The sequence below is a fragment of the Amblyraja radiata genome, chromosome 6, assembly GCF_010909765.2.
Source record: "Amblyraja radiata isolate CabotCenter1 chromosome 6, sAmbRad1.1.pri, whole genome shotgun sequence".
Lineage (NCBI taxonomy): Eukaryota > Metazoa > Chordata > Chondrichthyes > Rajiformes > Rajidae > Amblyraja > Amblyraja radiata.
Window position 1 is genome coordinate 68,824,047 of NC_045961.1, and position 22,208 is coordinate 68,846,254.

A 22,208-nucleotide genomic window follows, 5' to 3' on the forward strand; every position below is an offset into this window, starting at 1 on the left:
GTAATGTAAGAATAGTAGACTTCGCTGACGCAGTATGCAAAAGGTCATTACGTTTCTGGCACATTCATGACTGCATTACCATCATATGAGGGGTCTTAATTTAAGGTAAAACTGCTGGCCATTAACAGTTTACAATAATACTTGGTAAGCCCAATAATTACAGCGTAGAAAAGAAAAATGTTATACTAATTCCTTAATGCTGCACAATATAAATCAAGAAAGCTTCACTTAAATTCTACGATGCTCTGGTTCGATTCAATTTGAATACTGGAATGCAATCTTTTACAATCTTTTCCAAGAATCTATTGCAGAAAATTAGCACAAATTGCAAAGAGATATTTTTAATTCTTCTGCAGAGGTGGCTGGAGAATCCCGGAAGAAATTCAATGTAATTGCCTCCATGTAGAATTCACAGTAGATGTTGTGTACATGGACTTCAGTGTGACGCTCGACAAGGTTCCGCATGGTAGGCTGATCTGGAAGGTTAGATCACATGGGATCCAAGGAGAGATAGCTGAATGGATAGCAAATTGGCTTCATAGAAGGAAGCAGAGGGTAATGGTGGAAGGTTGCTTCTCAGATTGGATGACTGTGACTAGTGGTGTGCCTCAGGGTTCGGTGCTGGGCCTGTTAATGTTTGTCATCTACATCAATGGTTTGGATGAGAACATACAGGGCAAGATTAGCAAGTTTGCTGATGATACAAAGGTTAGTGGTTTTGCAGATAGTGAAGATGGTTGTCAACGATTGCAGCAGGATCTGGATCGATTGGCCAGGTGGGCGGAGGAGTGGTTGATTGAAGCGTGAGGTGTTTCTTTTTGTGACGTCGAATGGTACTTTATTGGACCTACACAGTAATTCATAGGACTGGGTAGTGTTGTAGAGCAGAGGGATCTGGGAGTACATGTGCATGGTTCCATGAAGGTCGAGTCGCAGGTGGTCACAAAGGCTTTTGCCATTTTGGCCTTCATCAGAGAGTATTGAGCGTAGAAGTTGGGAGGTTATGTTACAGTTATATAAGACATTGGTGAGACTGCATTTAGAATATTGTGTTCAGTTCTGGGCACCATATTATAGGAAAGATATTATCAAGCTTGAAAGGGTTCAGAAAATATTTATAAGGATGTTGCCAGGACTAGAGGGTGTGAGCTCTTGGGAGAGGTTTAGTAGGCTGGGTCAATATTCCATGGAGCGCAGGAAGATGAGGTGAGATCTTATAGAGGTATACAAAATCATGAGAGGAATAGATCGGGTAGATGCACAGAGTTTTTTGCCCAGAGTAGGGGAATCGAGGACCAGAGGTCATAGGTTCAAGATGAAGGGGATAAGATTTAATAGGAATCCTAGGGGCAACTTTTTCACACAAAGGGTGGTGGGTGTATGGAACAAGCTTCCAGAGGCAGTAATTGAGGCTGAGACTATCCCATCATTTGAGAAACAGTTAGAAACAATTGGATAGGACAGGTTTGGTGGGATATGGACCAAGCGCAGGCAAGTGGGGCAAGTGCAGCTGGGACATTGTTGGCCAGTGTGGGCGAGTTGGGCCGAAGGGCCTGTTTCCACACTGTATCACTCTATGACTCTATGACTATAACACAGATGGGCACCATGAGACTGCTCCAAAGCACCAAATTTACCATTTCATTGTTACACCAATAGATATTTCATCATAGATGGGAGGTGACTAACATAGTCATAGAATCCTACAGCATAGAACCAAGCCCTTTTGTCTTAACTTGTCCATGGTGACCATAATGTCCCATCCACACCAATCCCACATCGTATTTGGCCTATATCCCTCTAAATCTTTCCTATCCATCGACCTGGCCGAATGTCTTTTAAATGTTACTATAGTATCTGCCTCAACATCTCCTCTGGCAACTCGTTCCATATACCCATCACCCTCAGTGTGAAAAAGTTACCCCTCGGGTTTCTATTAAATCTTTCCCCTCTCACCTTAAACATTTGTCACCTGATCCTTTAATCCCCTCCTGCCCCCCCCCCCCCCCCTCCCAACTCTGGGTAAAATACTCTGTGCATCTACCCTGTCTATTCCCCTCATAATCTTATACACATAGAGATCACCCCTCATGCTCCTACAATCCAAGGAATAATCTCCTAGCCTGCCCTACTTCTCCCTATATCTCAGGCCATCAGGTCCTGGCAACATCCTCATAAATCTTCTGTGCACTCTTTCCAGCTTAGACCCAAATATATGTGTAAGGCACCAAGGGTTTGTGCATGGGAGTAAAGAGGTCCTTCTGCAGTTGTACAGAGCCCTGGTGAGACCACATCTGGAATATTGTGTGCAGTTTTAGTCTCCTAATTTGAGGATGGACATCCTTGCTATTGAGGCAGTGCAGCGTTGGTTCACGAGGTTAATCCCCGAGATTGCGGGACTGTCATATAAGGAAAGATTGGAAAGCCTAGGCTTGTGTTCACTGGAGTTTAGAAGGTTGAGAGGGGATCTTATAGAAATGTATACAATTATAAAAGGACTGGTCAAGCTAGATGCAGGAAAAAAGGTTCCAAATGTTGGGGGAGTCCAGAACCAGGGACCACAGTCTAAGAATAAAGGGGAGAACATTTAAATCTGAGATAAGAAAAAACGTTTTCACCCAGAAAATGTGAATTTGTGGAATTCTCTGACACGGAACGCAGTAGAGGCTAATTCACTGGATAAATTTAAAGGAGCATTAGATAGAGCTTTAGGGGGCTAGCAGAATCAATAGATATGAGGAGAAGGCAGGCACGGGTTACTGATCAGCCATGATCACAATGAATGGTGGTGTAGGCTCGAAGGGCCAAATGGCCTCCACCTGCACGTATTTTCTATGTTTCTATGTTTCTATAATACAGTCTGGAGCATTTAATCAAATTAAACAGATTTGAACTTATGCAAGGCCAATTGTGGAATATTTTTTGCAAACTTTTGTGACATTGTTAAATAAGCAAAAAGCAAATCAGCAGACTGAAATACATTTCCCCTGATTTCTATTTCTATTGAAGTCATGAAATATATGTCACAACGTGGTCCCATAGAAGCTGTCAGAACTGCTGGTGTATCCAATGGTTCCATTCATCCAAACCCTTTATAGTTCCCCAGTCCTAAGATATGACAAGATCGATGGAAAGTGCTGGCAGCAAGTTAGTCGATTGCTATGGTATCTCTGTAAAGCAGATAAGAAAAATTCAAATAATATCTTTCAAGCATAGATCTTGAACCTCTTCTGACTCACGATGCTCTGGGCTATTCTAGCTTATTGGAGACTCAGTTCCTGCTCCACTAACTCGGGTCGCTGACTTTAATTACAGACCAGGTCCCAAAGGCATGAACAGAAAGAACCCTCTGTCTTTTTACAACTATTCCACTCATCTACACAGAAGTGAAGAAGGTGGGAAGACAAAGTCAGAGATGGTAAATTACTTGCCTATTTCAAACTCATTCCAATTCCAGCCAGGTAGAGTACTGAACATTGGGTTTCTCCAACACTGCTCATGCAGGCTACAAGACAAATTAATAAAGTGAATATTAGAACCATGTGTTAGGCAGATGTTCAGTCTAAGGATTTATAGTAAACTAGACTAAGTGGGACCCGTTGGGTCCCATGTTTACACAGGAGGGCTGGTCCCCCAACACAATATTCAACCTCTCCACCAATTCCAATATTGGTGGCCAGTGAGGGGGGGGGGGGGGGCTTTCTGGAGCACTAGTATGGGTTTGTGGGCCAAAGGGACTGGTTTCCAGAGGACTAGTATGGACATTGTGGGCCCGAATAGATTCTTGGGCTGGCAGCTCAGTCACTCAGGCCTGGCAGGTCAGTCATTTGGGCCTGGCAGCTTAGTCACTCAGGCCTGGCAGCTCAGTCACTCAGGCCTGGCGGGCTGGCAGCTCAGTCATTCAGACCTGATGGGCTGGCAGTTCAATCACTCAGATCTGGTGGGCTGGCAGCTCAGTCACTAAGGGCTGGTGGGCTGGCAGCTCAGTCACTCAGGGTTGGTAGGCTGGCAGCTCAAAAACTGCCAGTACTTCTTCCCAAAACAGGTGAGAGACTCTGTGAGAGAGAAGGGGGAGAATCAATTTTAGACATTTTTCATATTTTTCTACAGATCACAGCAATGAAGGAGGAAAGCCTATCCTGACGTCTATCTCACAGTGAGCCAATGAAGGGAGGGATAAAATACTGGGATGAAGTTTAATCCTTACACGGGGAGTACTAACTGATGGGCCGAAGGGACTCCTCCTGGGGTGGTACAGTCCTGATGGGCCAAAGGGACTTTTTTAAATCTTTTGAAATCTCAGTGAAAGGCACTTTTTCTGGACTTTTCCTGGTCTGGCATAGGCCTTTTGGGCCAAAATTCTCCTCCTGAGCGAATACAGGCAATTTGGACAAAGGGGACTGGTTTCTGGGCTAATAGGGGCCTTGTGGGCCAAAATGAGTGGTCTCAGGTAGGCCAAAGGTGGACTGGCAGTTGACTCACTCATGGCTGGTGGGCTGGCAGTTCACTCAATCACGGCTGGTAGGCTGGCAGTTCACTCAAGGCTGATGGGCTGGCAGTTGACTCATGGCTGGTGGGCTCACACACACACACCCACCATCACACACTCCCTCCATCTCTCACACACACAATCCATCACACACACACTCACAGCCACACACACAGACACCCTCCATCACACACACCATCACACACACACCATCACACACACACACCCACCATTACACACACACACACACACTCACAGCCACACAAACACACAGCCACACACACACTGCCACACACACACTGCCACACACACACACAGACAACTTCCATCTCACACACACACACAATCCATGACACACTCACAGCAACACACAGACACCCTCCATCTCACACACACACACACTCACAGCCACTCTCTATCTCACACACACACACACACTGACTCACACACACACAACATATATATGACAGTAATACTCTCTTGAATCTACTCATGTGGCTGAGTGCGGCCCCTCCACTGAGCGGGATTTGTGGAGTGAACGGGACTTGCGGAGTGAGCGGGACTTGCGGAGTGAGCGGGACTTGTGGAGTGAGTGGGACTTGCGGAGTGAGCGGGACTTGTGGAGTGAGCGGGACATGCGGAGTGAGCGAGACTTGCGGAGTGAGCGGGACCTGTGGAATGAGCGGGACCTTTGGACCGAGCACAGTGCGAGCCAACAATTCAATCCATTCCAAGTCAAGCACAGTGCAGGGCCAACAATTCAATCCATTTCATTTCAAGTCAAGCACAGTGCAGGGCCAACAACTCAAACCGTTCTATTTCAAGTCAAGCACAGTGCAGGGCCAACAATTCAATCCATTCCATTTCAAGTCAAGCACAATGCAGGGCCAACAATTCAATCCATTCCATTTCAAGTCAAGCACAGTGCAAGGCCAACAATTCAATCCATTCCATTTCAAGTCAAGCACAGTGCAAGGCCAACAATTCAATTCATTTCAAGCACAGTGCAGGGTTAACAATTCAGTTCACTCTCGGGGCACGCACAGCTCAATTCACTCACGGGGCAGGCACAGCTCAATTCACTCACGGGGCAGGCACAGCTCAATTCACTCACGGGGCAGGCACAGCTCAATTCAATCAGCACGGGGCAGGCTGAGCTCAATTCACTCACGGGGCACGCACAGCTCAATTCACTCATGGGGCAGGTACAGGTCAATTCACTCATGGGGCCGGCACAGCACAGACAGAGTTCAGTTCAAACATGGCGTAGAATCACAGTTCTGGACTCAACTCTCACTCGCGGTCTTCCAGAGTGACTGACTCATGTTCAGCCTCCGGAGCTCTATACTCCTGGGCCCCCGGAAGCGGCGTGACCTTCATCATGGTGACTGACAGGCGAGAAGACTAATCAGCTGATATCATGATTTTTAAACATTCATAAATCTTTTATTATTTCACCAAATGGAAAAAACCTTGGGGCAGTTGGAGGAGAGGAGGATGGTGAGTAAGATGGCGAAAAATAATAGCTATATAGGGTAATGTTTTTCTAAAATGTATTTACAACGTAGACAGAAAGTGATCAAGATGAGACTTTTAGTAATAGAATAGATGACAAAATGGGAAAATATCAATATCTGCATTTGATAAATTACAATAACAGTAACATTATTCATGATGCAATGATACACCTCTCTTATTTTCCTATCATTTATGCTGAAAGCTGAATTCCACAAACTCGCACTACCATCCTGGCATTCAATTCACTGGCAATCCAATGAGGCATGAGTTCAACTGATAGACCAGATTTACCTTCCTGACAGCAGTATCCTCGTGGCTGAGGGATCTCAATTTAAGATAGATCTCTACTGGTTGTTAGAGCTGGCACTGCTGCTACCTCACATCCTTCTTCCCCTCTTGGCTTCAGTTCTATCCCTGTCTCTTGAATGGTATCTGTGCCAGCTGATTGATACAGTTTACATGTATAAAGTGATAATTTTGTGTTGTATTCTAAATGATTAACAATTTCAATATTTACAAACGGGCTTCACATGTGAAGCATTTTACAATGAACGCACACATTCACAGTGGGGTTATATTTAAAGTGAGAAAGCATGAACCTCAAAATTCTCCATTAATATTTTTTCTATTGAAACCAGCTATTTGCATATTGACATTGTTCCAAATATAAATAAATAACTCTTTCAGGCATTCTATGGGGTTACCAATTGCAGACTGTATGTTTACTCACCTAAAACACTCATTCTGATAAAGTCAGTTTTGAGCCCGAAAGTGGATCAGCAGGTAAGCTAAAAACAGACATTTGCTTGGCTCATTGAGAGGCACGGCAGCCAGTAAGAAGAATTGAAGTTCTAGCAGGGTGGCCTAATAGGACAACCGTATTGGGAGAGGTTTTGTGTTGAGGTGAAATGTTGAGGCTTAGGCCTGGAAGGCTTAAGTGTGGATGTGAGGGTTAAACAAAGGGAGCTATAATTTTGTGGTCATCATGGAGACGATTTTGAGAGAGCACAGCTGGCAGCTCACTATTGCAGGATTTCAATGTTCAGTGTCCTGACGTGATCAAGAATGAGGTAAAAGAGGTGGAGGAGTTGCTTTACTAATCTGGGGAATGTCACAGCAGCACTCAAACAGGACCCTCTGGGGGATTTGTCCACTAAGGCAATATGGGTAGCCTTCTTTAAAAAAGGGTGCAATCATTCTGATGGGATTATACCATAGACCCCCAAGTGCCAATGGGATAGAGACCAGGTATGTAGACAGATTACGGAAAGATTTGTGCGTAAAGGGCAAGTCTGGACTTTAGGAGAAGTTACTAACTTGAGATAAGGCAGATTGGAGCATTATTAGACAGGATCTTGGGAGCTAGGAGAGTGAACAGGAAAGCAGGCAATTAGGAGGGCTAAATGGAACAATGGAATGTTATTGGCAAGTCAGCTTTTTTTTTTAAACAAGACTTTTTACATTAAAAACATGAGGGTGACCAGGGAGAAGTTTGGACTGCTCATGGATGGGGTGAGTTTATGCTTGGACTTGAAGATTGTAGGCCAGGATCTAAATGAGTTATTTGCATCTGTATTCACCAAGGAGCATGACATGGAGGATAATGTGATCAGTGTTGGGAATACCAATAAGATAGGGCAGTTTGAGATCAAGAAGAAGATGGTGTTGGTGTAGGAAGGAATTGCAGATGCTGGTTTTAACCGAGGATAGGCACAAAAAGCAGAAGTAACTCAGCCTCCAGCTTTTTGTGTCTATCGTAGGAGATGGTGTTGGGGTTCTTCAAAGGTATTGAAGTGAATACATCCCTAAGGTGTGTTTGGATCTAACCCAGGGCAATGTGAGAGGCAAGAGGGGAGATTGCAGGGACCTCGATGGAGATCTTAATATCTTCTCTAGCCACAGGAGGTATGGAGAGCAGCCAATGCTGTTCCATTGTGGAGTAGTAGTGGTAATCCACAAAATTAAAGGCCAGTGTGCCTCATGTCAGTGAGAGGGAAGGTATTGGAGAGCATTTTTCAGGATAGGGTATACTTCCACTTAGAAGAGAATGGGATCATTGGTTACAATTAGTATGACTTTGTCTGCAGCAGGTCATGTCTTATGCACTTGATCAAGTTTTTGACAAGATAACAAAGGTGATCGATGCAGGTAAGGCAGTGCAAGCTGTCTGCATGAATTTTAGTAAGGCATTTGTTAATGTCTCTTTAGGTAGGCTGCAGCAGAATATTAAGATGCACTAGATCCACAGTAAATTGAGTAAATTTGGATTCACACCTGGTTTCTTCATACAAAAAAAGTGTTGTAGTGGAATGATATTATTTTGGCTGGAAGGCTGTGGAGATGGGAGATCTGCAGGGATCTGTGCTGGAACCTTTGTTGTTTGTGATGCTTAAATCTTAAATCATTAATCTGCATTTAATTATCAGGTACAACCTGCTGATGTGCAGAATTGTCCTATGGACATTGGGGGCCAAATGGATTCATGGGGTGACAGCTCAGTCCCTCAAGCCTGACGTGCTGGCAGCTCACTCACGGCTGGTGGACTGGCAGTTGACTCATGTCTATTCCTTGAAATTCCATTTTAAGCAGGGTGCAAGGCCACCGAATTCAAATCCATTTTCCTACCATTTCAAGCATGGTGCAAGGCCACCAAATTCAAGTGCAGTTTCTTACCACTTCAAGCAGGGTGCAAGGCCACCAAATTCAAGTGCAGTTTCATACCACTTCAAGCAGGATCCAAGTCCACCAAACTCAAGTGCAGTTTCATACCACTTCAAGCAGGGTGCAAGGCCACCAAATTCAAGTGCAGTTTCATACCAATTTAAGCAGGGTGCAAGGCAAACAAATTCAACTGCAGTTTCATACCACTTCAAGCAGGGTGCAAGGCCACCAAATTCAAGTGCAGCTTAATACCATTTCAAGCAGGGTGCAAGGCCACCACATTCAAAAGCAGTTTCATACCATTTCAAGCAGGGTGAAACCACCATAAAACCACCATTAAACCACACAAAAACCACACTCACAGTTCTGTAGACATTCAGTGTGTTCAGTTGATTCACAGCTCAGACAGAGTTGTGACCTCTCCCTCCCCATCATGCAGAGATTGAGCCACACCCACACGTCCGGGTTTTATAATCCCTCCCCCTCCCACCGGAAAAGGTGTGGCCTTCATGGCGTGATTGACATGAGAGAGATTTTCAACATTTTGTAAACACTAATAACACTTTTATTTTTCATTGATGGGAAGAATCCTCTGCACCTGATGAGCGGATGCGGACTGAGTAAGATGGCCAAAAATCACAGCCGTAAGTGGTAGCGTTTTATCTAAAATCAATATAGAATGCAAACAGGAAGTTGTCAAGTTTAGACTTCCTACCATTTGCAGTGCTTTTACTTCAACCCAACCCCCACCAACCATTTGCATACTTTTACTACAAACCAACCACATTTTGCCACGTCGCAGCGGCCACTGCAGTCCGTCTGTCTTTTAAAAAATGTTTTGTCTCATTTGAGTGTAGTTTATAGTGTTTTTTTTTTACTGGGTATGTGTGTGGGGGGCGGGGGGGTTGGGGGAGACTTTTAAAATATTTTCCCTGTACGGTGGATCCGACCTTTCTCTGTCGAGTCTCTGTTGTCGTTGGGGCTTAGCACTGTGGAGCGGCCACCAGCCGGAACGACCTGGGGCTCCAGTCACGTAGCCTGCGGACTTACTCACCATCGTGGAGCTGGCCGAGTTCAGAGTGGGAGGACCTGTGGTGGTGCACTGCTGTGGCCCGACCCCGGAGATTTGGATTTGGACGGCGACATCGGGAGCTCGCGGGTTCCTGGTGGGAGACCGCTTTTCAGAGCTTCTGCAACGGCAACGGCAACTTCTCCCGCCCGAGCTGCGGGGTTGAAAATGACCTGGAGCGGGCCTTACATCACCCAGCGCGGCTTTAAATGGCCGCGGGACATGCTAGCCCCTGCCGGGGGGCTCCAACATCAAGACCCAGAGCGTGGCCTTACATTGCCCCGCGCGGCTTTAATGGCCGCGGGACTTATTTACCATCGTCCGCCGGGGCTTTGACTTTGACATCAGGAGGAGAATGGGGAGAGCAGGGGAGAGATAAGACTTTGCCTTCCATCACAGTGAGGAGGAGATTCGCTGTGATGGATGTTTGTGTAAATTGTGTTGTGTCTTGGTTCTTCTTCTTGTTTGTATGACTGCAAAAACTAAATTTCGTTTGAACCTCTGGGTTCAAATGACCACAAAAGAAATGGGTGTTGTGGGCTGAAGGGACTGGTTTCCAGAGGGCTAGTGTGGACCATGGACATTATGGCCGAATGGATTCTTGGGCTGGCGGCTCAGTCACTCAAGCCTGTTATGCTGGCAGCTCACTCATTCACGTCTGGTGCGCTGGCAGTTGACTTACGGCTATCCCTTGAAATTCTATTTCAAGCAGGGTGCAAGGCCACCAAATTCAAGTGCTGTTTCATACCACTTCAAGCGGGGTGCAATGCCACCAAATTCAAGTGCAGTTTCATGCCACTTCAAGCAGGATGCGAGGCCACCAAATTCTAGTGCAGTTTCACACCACTTCAAGCAGGTTCCAAGTCCACCAAACTGAATTGCAGTTTCATACCACTTCAAGCAGGGTGCAAGGCCGCCACAGATTACATTGTAAACTGAATGTGAATGAAATGACCTGTCTACCCATCCCCGGCTCTCATCGTCTCCCCAGCCATTTAAACCCCTTCTTCTGACTCCACTGCCGACTCACAAGGTGCACTGGCAAGCACCTCACATCTGCTGCTGTTTCTTGCTGCTGGTGGTGGCTTTATCCACACCCTGCCTGACCACTGCCACCTCCTTCTCCTGTTGCTCTGTCAAGTCAACCTCACACCTACCCCTACCCCTCTTCCCCCTCCCCATTCATTCCCCTCACCCCTTCCCCCTCTGCCATCCCCCCCTTCCCTTCCCTCCTCCCCTACCCTCCACTTCCCATTCCTCTCCACCATCTCCCTCTCTCCCCCTCCCCATCTTCCCCTCCCCTCAACCCTCTCCCCGCCTCTCCCCAACTCTCACCCTCCCCTTCCCCCCACCCTATACCCCCTCTCCCAATCACCTAATTTCCCCTCATCCTCCCGCCTCATCCTCCTCCCTCATCCACCTCCGTCCTCACCTTCCCAATTCCCTTCCTCCTCCCCTTCCCTCCCACTCCCTCCCCTTCCCCTCCCCTCCTTCCATTCCCACTCCCCCTGCCCTTTCCTCTCATGGATTGAAATCTAGCCAGGTGTTAATAGAAGCAGTATTAACACGAAGCAATGTAGATTATATCAGGGCAAAATGACCTAGACAAGAAGAATTGATAATTCAGTGCATTTCTGCTTAATGAATGCAATCTTACAAAATATATTTGGTGGATTTTATATCGCACAATTAAATTATTTAATTGCATAACTTCTGCTGTTTATGTGGTGATATTGTACTGTGAATGCCGTTACCTTATCGAAACTTACCGAATAGTGAAAGGCCTGGATAGAGTGGATATGGAGAGTACATTTTCACTAGTGGGAGAGTTTCGGACCAGAGGTCAGCCTCAGAATTAAAGGATGTTCCTTTAAGAAGGAGATGAGGAGGACTTTCTTTAGTCAGAGGGTGGTGAATCTGTGGAATGCATTGTCACAGAAGGCTGTGTAGGCCGTTAATGAATATTTTTATGGCAGAGACAGATAGATTCTTGATTAGTACAGGTGCCAGGGGTCATGCGTAGAAGGTAGGAATATTGGGTTAAGAGGGAAATATAGATCAGCCATGATTGAATGGTGGAGTAGACATGATGGGCCGAACAGCCTACTTCTATTCCTATCACTTATGAACTTATGAACATCATCATGGGAGAGTTTGAGGACACAAAGGCCGAGGAGGCAAATGACAAATTATTGCTTTCAATAAATAAAAAATATGGATAATAAACCTTTGAAACTTTATGATGAAGAGGGATGTTAATCACTCCATCATATCCATGCTGCGTGTAAAAGGTTAACTAACTTATTCCCATCTTCTGTCTTTTGATTTATAGAACTGCAGGATACATAGAAACATAGAAACATAGAAACATAGTAAATAGGCACAGGAGCAGGCCATATGGCTCTTCGAGCCAGCACCACCATTCAATATGATCATGGCTGATCATCCAAAACAGTACCTTATTCCTGCTTTCTCCCCATATCCCTTGATTCCGTTAACCCTAAGAGGTATATCTAATTCTCTCTTGAAGACATTGAATATGTTTCTCCATGTACGTTTTAGATGGGATGAGATATTCTGTCTGTTTTGGAAATGAGTCCATATTCTTATCACTCATTGAATTTAGGTAGACTCCATTGTTGTATTTTGTTCCAACCGATGCCCTCCCTCAACTCTGTGGCCTCCATTCTCAGAACTGCTTTTTGACTTTCTGCATCTTAGCAACATCTCCCATTCCCATGGCAATCTAATATGATGTACTAGAAACAGAATTAAAAGACTGAATTTTAAGTTGATGAAGGACGGAAAATTACCAGGGAAACAGGCGTTGGAAGCTGGGAAGAGGATGGAAGAATCTTGATTGTTCATCTGACAGCTGTGGCTGTGGTTTGTCAGATATGCTATTGTGTGGCAGGGAAGGAATGTTGGCAGCAGGCCAGAATTGTAGATTATATTGAGCTGGCGTCCAAAGTAAGGAATGCCATTAGCGTGACTGGCAATGAGGGAGTGGTGTTTAAGAGCAGCAAGCCAAATAACGGAAAACTCTCTGCAAGTGTGCTGTTGCCAAGGACTCCTCAGCATTAGCACAGTATAAAGATTGTTCACTTTATTTTCTGATAAAGGCCTGCTGCAGTGTGAGTGGCTTACACTGTTTGATGCCACTGTTATGTCTTGTGGCCTCTGTGCATTTAGATATTGTATTCAAGGAGGACCCACATCAAATATTTGATATGTGCAAATTCCATGCACACAATTAATTAAATTTGATTGAGCAACTCATGTTTAATTAAAATTAACCTGTGCAGTGTTCAAAAATGTCATGCCACTCAAAATTCAGCAATTGTTATGCTTTTTACCTTGAAATTATATATCCGTGAATTCTATATCTCTGTGTTTTCACAGCTTTCTCCCTGAAAGTATGCTGTCAATAATAATCCACCTCTTCAAATATATTCCTTCTAACCTCTGCAATAAACTGCATCAACTAGCATCTTAGTCATTTCACTAAACTAGCCAGATTCTGCGTTTACAATTCTAAAGTATTTTACGATTTTAAGTTTAAATCAACTATATGCTTTGAGAGCAAAATATATTGCTGTAGTAGACAAAAATCAAACTTAATTTCCTCTTGAGCAGAGGTTTTACACTGGCAATGGTCCATCTTCAGAAGCAAATTGTACTTCAAAATACATTTGGAAATTTGTCGTCAGACCCTTTTTCCTCTTCACGATTATTTTCATTCCATTATTTTCATAATCAATCCATATCCATTTCAGCTCAATTTCAAAGTGATATTTTTCAACTTTCTTAAATAAGCCGTTCCTTGTATAGTTATAAACTATCTTCCATGATTGTGTATGGTTAAACTGAGGTGAAATCTTTATTACCTATGCCTACATAGGTAAAACTCCAATAGGTTTGAGACTTCGGTAGTGCCGAACTGACAGATTATCTGGACTTTTGGATATTATTTTATTACTATTCCAATATACATTTCATTATTTTTTCTTTCAAAAACAATGTTGCAGTAAGATTTCAATGAACACAGTAAGTTTAAAAAAGTACACAAATCAGAACCAGATGCGTTTCAAGGCAGAAAAGCCAACATATCAAGTTGAGTTTTCAAGGGAGCGCTGGACTCCTGGAGAATGTATGAGGAACTTTGGTTCTCGTGACTTGCTGAGTGATAAGGGAATGTGATAACTCAGGCCTCTGTGGGTGGAATGGGATGTGGGAATTAAGGCCCCTGTGAATGATTGGGAAATGCGGAAACCTGCTCTTTGGTGAATGGAAGGAAGTAAGGGAACTGGGGCCTCCATGAATGGAAGAGAATGTGGGAACTGTGATACAAGAAAGTGGGAAGTGCAAACGTTACATGGTGAGCCAGGTGTTGAATGATTGGGAATTTGAAATGATCTGATAGCAACTATTGGAGTTTTACATTGAGTTGTTAGGCCCTCAATTTTTTATGCAGCTATACTTCTATACATTTTTTGAGCTTGATAGAGGAATATTTTTACTTTGACAAGGACCAGCAGTCTAATCTTTCAGTAAATTAAAATTAAAAAACTGGATGTTAGAAATCTGATAAAGGAACTTTAGCCTGGACCATTGACTGATTTTATTTCTACAGATGCTCTCTGACCTGTTGAAAATGTTTTAAATTATTGTTTGAAAATCTGCAGTTTGAAACATAGCTTTAATGTCATATTGCTCCATTCATTTTCTTTATAATTATTTTTTGTTTTGTTTTTTAACACCAATGTATTTAGAGGGCTGGGCAAAACTTAAGAAAAATACTTCCACTGCACAATCCTTTTCCTTCGGTTATTTCAACTTTTGCATTCTGAATTCTCCCTACTTCAGCTCATCCACAGCTGAATCCCTCACCCATTCCTTTGTCCTGTCTCGCCTTCATTAATTCAATGCTCTCCGTCCAAATGCCATGCATCTCATTTGCACTCAGCATTAATATGAGTTTAGACACAGTTCTGCTACCTAAATCATAACAATGCTCTCTGATTTATATTACTTTCTCATCCGTCAGACGTTATGGGGAGAAGGCAGGAGAATGGGATTAGGAGGGAGAGATAAATCAGCCATGATTGATGGGCCAAATGTCCCATTTAGAGGGCTGGGCAAAACTTAAGAAAAATACTTCCACTGCACAATCCTTTTCCTTCGGTTATTTCAACTTTTGCATTCTGAATCCTCCCTACTTCAGCTCATCCACAGCTGAATCCCTCACCCATTCCTTTGTCCTGTCTCGCCTTCATTAATTCAATGCTCTCCTGTCCAAATGCCATGCATCTCATTTGCACTCAGCATTAATATGGGTTTAGACACAGTTCTGCTACCTAAATCATAACAATGCTCTCTGATTTATATTACTTTCTCATCCGTCAGACGTTATGGGGAGAAGGCAGGAGAATGGGATTAGGAGGGAGAGATAAATCAGCCATGATTGATGGGCCAAATGTCCTAATTCCCAATCCTATCACTTATGATCTTATGATCTTATGATCCAATTACATTTAAATTTTAAAATGATTTGTTTTGCTTTCAAATTCCTATTTGCATCACCCTATATTTTCTGAGATTTCTGCACTTCTGCAAAGCACATCCACAACATTAATCTCCTCAGCATTGGCAGACATTCTTTCAACTCCGGGTGCCAAGCTCTGAAATTATTTCAAGAGATTTCCTCATCTCTGCCCCTTCCTCTAAAACACCTCTTAATACTTATCTCTGTCAAAAGGCTTTTGGTTACCTGTTCTAAAATATTTTGCTGGGTACAAATTATGGTTTTGCAGAACTGTTCTGGATGTTTTCCGACATTAATGCAGCTAATTACACATATATAACTGTACATGATGGTAAATGAATGATGCTGCTAGATTGGTAGTCTTGAAGATATTGAGGCCTCAAGATGACTGGCTGCCTTTTGTGTTGTTTCTTCCTTATTATCCTTGATGTGATTCTAAGCTAGGAGCCTAACTTCTGATACATTAGCTTGCCCATTGTAACATAGTCTTTTACTCAGAGCTGCTGTAGATTTGGAAGCAACAGCAGGAGAAGTTTAGCAAGAGAAAACACTGATTGGCTCTAGCACAAGTGGGAGGAGAGAAGTGTGTCAAAGCGGGGAAAACAGTTGAAAACTGAGGAATTTGGATTGTAAATTGGTAAATTAGGCAATGTATCAGTCAATATAAGCAAGACTGCTCTTAGGGTGCGGCAGTGAGGGAAGTGCCCTGTGAGAAAAGTGTGAGTCTTTGGCTCAAGAGTCTTTGGCGAGGAGGCTGAGGAGAGGAGGCTACACAAAACGCTGGAGAGGGAGAGGCGAAAGAAGGAGATGTCAGGCAAGCTGATTCAGTGTGATGCTTGCAGTATGTGGGAGGTCAAGGACACTGCTGGTGCCTCTGGCTGCTACAAATGTGACAAGTGCATCCAGGTACAGCTCCTGAAGGACCGTGTTGGGGAACTGGAGAAGCAAGTGGATGACCTCAGGTTCGTCCGAGAAACGGAGTCGTTCCTCGACAAGTCCTACAGTAAGATTGTTACACCTAAGGTCTGGAAGAGAGAAGGTGGGAGACAGTGAGAAAGGAAGGGAAGCATGGAATGCAAACATCCCCAGGTGTTGTACCTCTTGTGAACAGGTTCACCCACTTAGAAGCTGTCGGGACAGAAGATGTTTTAACACTGAGCGGCAGACTGGCTTGCAATGCGAATAGGGCTGTTGAGCCCAAACCAAAAAGGCCAAAGTCAGGCAATGCCATTGCAGTGGGAGACTCCATTGTGAGAGGTACGGACAGGGGTTTCTGCGGCAACAGACGGGATTCGAGGATGGTGTGCTGCCTTCCTGGTGCCAGGATCTAGGATGTCACGGACAGAGTGCAGAAAATCCTCAAGGGCGAAGGTGAACAGCCGGAAGTGGTTGTGCATGTTGGCACAAATGATGTCGGAAAGAAGGGGATGAATATTCTGCAGCGTGACTTTAGAGAGCTCGGAAAAATGCTGAAAAGCAGGACCTCCAGGGTTGTTATCTCCGGTTTGCTTCCAGTTCCTCGTGCTGGCGAGAGCAGGAACAGGGAGATACGGGACATGAATGTGTGGCTGAGGAACTGGTGCACGGGGCAGGGATTTAGATTCTTAGATCACTGGGATCTGTTTTGGAGTAAGAGGGAACTGTACAAAAGGGACGGATTGCATCTTAACAGGTGGGGGACCAGCATTCTGGCAGGCAGGTTTGCCACTGCTACATGGGTGGTTTTAAACTGAATAAGGGGGGTGGGGTGTCGAATGGGATAGTTGAGGATGGAGTTGAAGGGAAAGGGTTTCTTAAATGTGTGAGCGTAGGGACAGAGGGGTGTAAAATGAGGGTAGAAGCAATAGGTAGCAAGGTGGGACCAGTACAAACAGGACGGTCTGCACCTGGGCTGGAATGGAACCAATGTCCTTGGGGGAGTGTTTGCTAGTGCTGTCAGGGAGGATTTAAACTGATGTGGCAGGGGGATGGGTACAAGAGCAGAGAGGCAGGGGGGGTGTAAAATGAGGGTAGAAGCAATAGGTAGCAAGGTGAAAAGTAAAAGTGGCAGGCAGACAAAACCAGGGCAAAAATCAAAAAGGACCACTTTTCAACATAATTGTATAAGGGGTAAGAGCGTTGTAAAAACAAGCCTGAAGGCTTTGTGTCTCAATGCAAGGAGTATTCGTAATAAGGTTGATGAGTTGAATGTGCAGATAGCCATTAATGATTATGATATAGTTGGGATCACGGAGACATGGCTCCAGGGTGACCAAGGCTGGGAGCTGAACATCCAGGGATATTCAATATTCAGGAGGGATAGAGAGAAAGGAAAAGGAGGTGGGGTAGCTGTAGATCAGTGCATGCTCCTTTAACATAGTCCTTTAACATGAAGGGTCACAAGGTCGTGGTGCCGGCCGCGCTGCGGGATCATTACTTTCAAACCGCCCACAATGGCCACCCCGGGGTGGAGGCCACCTTGTCCCAGGCCCAAGCCCAGTTTTACTGGCCTGGCATGGTTCAGGACATCCGGGACAGGGTCTCAGCCTGTGCTGCCTGCAACAGTCTCCTGCCTCATCAACAGCGCCAACCTCTCATGCAGCAACCGGCTCCCGAGTTGCTGTGGATGGCTGTCGCCATGGACATATTCGAATGGCGTGGCAAACACTTCCTGGTCCTGGTGGACTCCTACTCCAGCTGGTTCGAGGTGGACCAGCTGCCGTCCCTCACGTCTGCTGCCGTCATCGGGAAGCTTCGCCGCCACTTTTCGACCTTTGGTTCCCCGGTGACTCTCCAGTCCGACAACGACAGCCAGTTTACCAGCGCGGAGTTCGGCGCCTTCGCCACCCAATGGAACTTTCGCCACAGCACCAGCAGCCCCGAGTACCCGCAAAGCAATGGCCTTGTGGAGCGCGCTGTCCGCAGCGCCAAGGAGCTGCTGGAACATTGTCGGCTTGCTCATTCGGACTTCTACCTTGCCCTCCTCAACCTCCGCAACATTTCCCGGGACCCCGCACTCGGTTCGCCTGCCCAGCGCCTCATGTCCCGCACCACTCGACCCCCTCTCCCGGTCTCTCAACAATCCCTAAAGTCCACGGTCCGCAGCCCTGCCGCTGTCACGGAGCACATCATCGAGAAGCAGGTCATCCAGAAGCGCTCCTTTGACAAATCATCCCGTCTCCTTCCCCGTCTGTTCCTAGGCCAGGTTGTCCGGATGAAGTCCACCTCCGGTCATCACCGGCTGGCCATTGTCGTTGGCAATGCTGGCTCTCCCCGGTCATACCTGGTCGATTACGAGGGCACCGTGTACCGTCGGACACGCCAGCACCTGCTGCTTGTCAAACGAGCCTGCTCCGCCTCCCGCAGACCCGTTTTCGCCGCCGATCTCTTCCCCACTGCCCGAAACTCCTCCTGCCCCTGTCACTCCTCGCATGCCCCAGACACTGCCCTCTCAGCTCTCTGTGCCCCGCACACACCAGCCTCCTTCTCCTGCCTCACCTGCAGGTGTACCTGTTTCGCCCCCCCCTTCTCCTCCTTCCCCTGGGCGCTCTTCACCCAGTTCTCCCATCTCTGCCCCTGCCCCCGTACCTGCAGCTCCGGCGGTTGAAGGGGAAGGCGGGTTGCGCACCCGCTCTGGGCGGTTGGTCAAGCCGCCTGTCCGGTACGGAGTGTGCGATTAGTCTGTGTCATGATTGTCTAACTGTTCCCTGATTCTAGCGTATGAGCCGTGGTCGCTTTTGTTTCAAAGAGGAAGGATGTAAAAGGATTTGAGTATAGGAGCAGGGAGGTACTACTGCAGTTGTACAGGGTCTTGGTGAGACCACACCTGGAGTATTGCGTACAGTTTTGGTCTCCAAATCTGAGGAAGGACATTATTGCCATAGAGGGAGAAGGTTCACCAGACTGATTCCTGGGATGTCAGGACTGTCTTATGAAGAAAGACTGGATAGACTTGGTTTATACTCTCTAGAATTTAGGAGATTGAGAGGGGATCTTATAGAAACTTACAAAATTCTTAAGGGGTTGGACAGGCTAGATGCAGGAAGATTGCTCCCGATGTTGGGGAAGTCCAGGACAAGGGGTCACAGTTTAAGGATAAGGGGGAAATCCTTTAAAACCGAGATGAGAAGAACTTTTTTCACACAGAGAGTGGTGAATCTCTGGAACTCCCTGCCACAGAGGGTAGTCGAGGCCAGTTCATTGGCTATATTTAAGAGGGAGTTAGATGTGGCCCTTGTGGCTAAGGGGATCAGAGGGTATGGAGAGAAGGCAGGTACGGGATACTGAGTTGGATGATCAGCCATGATCATATTGAATGGCGGTGCAGGCTCGAAGGGCCGAATGGCCTACTCCTGCACTTAATTTCTATGTTTCTATGTTTCTATATGTAGATCAGTGCATGCTCCTTTAACATAGTGACCTCACCACTACTAACCGCTCCCCATTGTCTCCTGTATAATTGTAGCTTCCCCACCTCCAGCTCGCTCTCTAGTTCCAGTGATGACCACGGACAGCTAGAGCATAATGTGTGTAGTGCCTTTAATAAAGATACTTAGTAAAAGACTTTGTGTGTTGAGCAAGTCCTTTTCTGCCGGAAATAGCAGGGGACCGCGGGTCAAAGGAGTTGGAGGAATTGAGTGAAATCCAGGTAAGCCGGGAAGTGGTGTTGGGTAAATTAAATGGATTAAAGGAAGATAAATCCCCAGGGCCAGATAGGCTGCATCCCAGAGTACTTAAGGAAGTAGCTCCAGAAATAGTGGATGCATTAGTAATAATCTTTCAAAACTCTTTAGATTCTGGAGTAGTTCCTGAGGATTGGCGGGTAGCAAACGTAACCCCACATTTTAAGAAGGGAGGGAGAGAGAAAACGGGGAATTACAGACCAGTTAGTCTAACATCGGTAGTGGGGAAACTGCTAGAGTCAGTTATTAAAGATGGGATAGCAGCACATTTGGAAAGTGGTGAAATCATTGGACAAAGCCAGCATGGATTTACAAAAGGTAAATCATGTCTGACGAATCTTATAGAATTTTTCGAGGATGTAACTAGTAGCGTGGATAGGGGAGAACCAGTGGATGTGGTGTATCTGGACTTGCAGAAGGCTTTCGACAAGGTCCCACATAAGAGATTAGTTTACAAACTTAAAGCACATGGCATTGGGGGTTCAGTATTGATGTGGATAGAGAACTGGCTGGCAAACAGGAAGCAAAGAGTAGGAGTAAACGGGTCCTTTTCACAATGGCAGGCAGTGACTAGTGGGGTACCGCAAGGATCAGTGCTGGGACCCCAGCTATTTACAATATATATTAATGATCTGGATGAGGGAATTGAAGGCAATATCTCCAAGTTTGCGGATCACACTAAGCTGGGGGGCAGTGTTAGCTGTGAGGAGGATGCTAGGAGACTGCAAGGTGACTTGGATAGGCTGGGTGAGTGGGCAAATGTTTGGCAGATGCAGTATAATGTGGATAAATGTGAGGTTATCCATTTTGGTGGCAAAAACAGGGAAGCAGACTATTATCTAAATGGTGGCCGACTAGGAAAAGGGGAGATGCAGCGAGACCTGGGTGTCATGGTACACCAGTCATTGAAAGTGGGCATGCAGGTGCAGCAGGCAGTGAAGAAAGCGAATGGTATGTTAGCTTTCATAGCAAAAGGATTTGAGTATAGGAGCAGGGAGGTTCTACTGCAGTTGTACAGGGTCTTGGTGAGACCACACCTGGAGTATTGCGTACAGTTTTGGTCTCCAAATCTGAGGAAGGACATTATTGCCATAGAGGGAGTGCAGAGAAGGTTCACCAGACTGATTCCTGGGATGTCAGGACTGTCTTATGAAGAAAGACTGGATAGACTTGGTTTATACTCTCTAGAATTTAGGAGATTGAGAGGGGATCTTATAGAAACTTACAAAATTCTTAAGGGGTTGGACAGGCTAGATGCAGGAAGATTGCTCCCGATGTTGGGGAAGTCCAGGACAAGGGGTCACAGTTTAAGGATAAGGGCGAAATCCTTTAAAACCGAGATGAGAAGAACTTTTTTCACACAGAGAGTGGTGAATCTCTGGAACTCCCTGCCACAGAGGGTAGTCGAGGCCAGTTCATTGGCTATATTTAAGAGGGAGTTAGATGTGGCCCTTGTGGCTAAGGGGATCAGAGGGTATGGAGAGAAGGCAGGTACGGGATACTGAGTTGGATGATCAGCCATGATCATATTGAATGGCGGTGCAGGCTCGAAGGGCTGAATGGCCTACTCCTGCACCAAATTTCTATGTTTCTATGTTTCTATATGTAGACCAGTGCATGCTCCTTTAACATAGTGACCTCACCACTACTAACCGCTCCCCATTGTCTCCTGTATAATATGTTTCTATGTTTTACAGTAGCGTTGCTGGTTAGACAGGAGATTAACGCAATGGAATGGAAGGACATTAATTTGGAGGATGTGGAATCGGTATGGGTAGAGCTGCGAAACACTAGGTGACAGAAAACGCTGGTGGGTGTTGTGTACAGGCCAACTATCAGTAGTAGTGAAGTTGGAGATGGTATCAAACAGGAAATTAGAAATGCGTGCGACAAAGGCAAAACAGTTATAATGGGTGACTTCAATCTACATATAGATTGGGTGAATCAAATTGGCAGGGGTGCTGAGGAAGAGGATTTCTTCGAATGTATGCGGGATAGTTTTCTAAACCAACATGTAGAGGAACCAACGAGAGAGCAGGCTATTCTAGACTGGGTATTGAGTAATGAGGAAGGGTTAGTTAGCAGTCTTGTTGTGCGTGGCCCCTTGGGCAAGAGTGACCATAATATGGATGAGGTCTTCATTAGGATCGAGAGTGACATTGTTAATTCAGAAACAAGGGTCATGAACTTAAAGAAAGGTAACTTTGAGGGTATGAGACGTGAATTGGCCAAGATAGACTGGCAATAGATTCTTAATGGGTTGAC